This window comes from Alligator mississippiensis, chromosome 16 (genome assembly GCF_030867095.1).
Source record: "Alligator mississippiensis isolate rAllMis1 chromosome 16, rAllMis1, whole genome shotgun sequence".
Classification (NCBI taxonomy): domain Eukaryota; kingdom Metazoa; phylum Chordata; order Crocodylia; family Alligatoridae; genus Alligator; species Alligator mississippiensis.
In genome coordinates, this window is record NC_081839.1 from 19604670 (window position 1) to 19606569 (window position 1900).

General features: G+C 61.0%; 1 non-coding gene across 1 annotated transcript; it reads right to left on the reverse strand.

Annotated features, from left to right (window-relative positions):
* Positions 1-1338: 1338 nt before the first annotated feature.
* Positions 1339-1492, reverse strand: LOC132246662 (5.8S ribosomal RNA). Its single transcript, XR_009458074.1, has one exon. It is a non-coding gene; the product is annotated as a 5.8S ribosomal RNA (ribosomal RNA).
* Between the last annotated feature and the right edge of the window lie 408 nt (positions 1493-1900).

Here is a 1900-nt window from a genome sequence, read left to right on the forward strand (position 1 = left end):
TGGGCAGACTGCGTGGACCCCACCCGTTTACCTCTTAACGGTTTCACACCCTCTTGAACTCTCTCTTCAAAGTTCTTTCAACTTTCCTTTATGGTACTTCTTTACTATCGGTCTCGTGCCAGTATTTAGCCTTAGATGGAGTTTACCACCCGCTTTGGGCTGCATTCCCAAGCAACCTGACTCTGAGAAGACCCGGTCCCAGCATGCCGAGGGCCACTACTGCCCTCACACCATCCACGGGCTGTGCCTTGATCAGAAGGACTTAGGCCTCCCAAGAGCGGCATCAGGGAGTGGGTCTTCTGTATGCCACATTTCCTGTGCCCCACCATGGGACGGGGATTCAGCACTGGGCTCTTCCCTGTTCACTCACCATTACTGAGGGAATCCTGGTTAGTTTCTTTTCCTCTGCTGACTAATATGCTTAAATTCAGTGGGTTGCCATGTCTGATCTGAGGTCACAGTGGGATGGGAGGGCCCGGGCATGGGAGAGGGCTGTGAGGCGGGGTGGCCGAGAGGGATGGGAACTGGATGGGGCTGGACCAGCCTCTCGGCACGCCATACATGCATGCAGCCCTACCTACCACGGCCGTGGGTGACTGTGCCATCCCTGGAGGAGTCCCAAGGGAAGGGAGCTGGGGAGAACAGCTGTGAAGGAGAAGCGGCTGCGTATGGCGCCCTCCGGCATGGAGGCATGGAATGCACAGGACGTGAGGGGTCTGGCAGAGGGAAGGCATCAGAGGTGGCGGGGGAGCAGACAGCCCCGGTCGTCGGATGGGCAGAGGCAGAGGCAGAGGCAGAAGGTGCCAGGCGCCTGGAGCCCAAAGGCCCCGACTGCCCACGCCTGCCCACAGCCTGCCTGCCACACTCGCCCGTGTGCTGGCCGAGCGTCTGAACCCCACCATGTGCTCCCTTCTTTGCCACATCACTCACCGAGGACCCCCACACACCCACAGGCACATGTCATTCCTGGGGACCAGGAGCATGGGCAGCCGTGTCACCAAAGACAGCTGAACGGGGTGGGCCCAGCTCCCCCTGGAACCCTGGGAGCGGGCGCCATGGCCGACATGGCTGAAGAGCAGGTCGGACCGCCGCAATGGTCCTCCACGAGTGGGACGAGCTCCCCAAAGCGGGCACTCCGGGGCATCATGTCTGACCTTAGGGGGATGAAGGCATTCACGGACTTGGGCTGCCCCACTTTCCCCTGAGAGGGCAAGCAGCAGCGGGCCTGAGGGACCCCGGGTTGCCTGCAAGACACCCCAGCCATGCCCAGTGGCGGCAGGGACCAGACGACCAGTGCCACCGGCCCCACACACACCGCACAGGTGATTGACCTTCAAGTGATGCTCAGACAGGCGTGGCCCCAGGAGGAACCAAGGGGCTACAAGTGCGTTTGAAGTGTCGATGATAAATGTGTCCTGCAATTCACATTAATTCTCAAAGCTGGCTGTGTTCTTCATCGACACATGAGCCGAGTGATCCACCACTAAGAGTTGTCAGGTTTTTTCACAGGCTTTTTTTCCATGGTTGCCACCTTGCCCCATGGCAGAAGCCAAGCCAGAGGGAGGGCGGGTTCCTGGGTCCGCACAAGGTCGGGACAGGGTCCCCGAGCTGGCCTTCCTCCCCCGCCACTGCAACCCTGCGGCAGGGGTTGTGGGAGGGTAGGTTTTCCTGCCCAGCCAGGGGCCCCGTCTTCCCTTGGCGGGAGCCCTACCAATCAGATGACAGGAAGGCTGTGGCCACAAAGGCAAGCCCTCCGCTGTGGGGTCAGTCCAGAAGCTCGGCTCAGGGGGGCACGGCTGGCCATGCCATGGCTTGCAGCTGCTCCACAGCACTCCTGTGCCCACAACTGGGACCATGCACCTCTTCCACTCCCCTTGGCCAGCCCTCACTCCACCCAGGG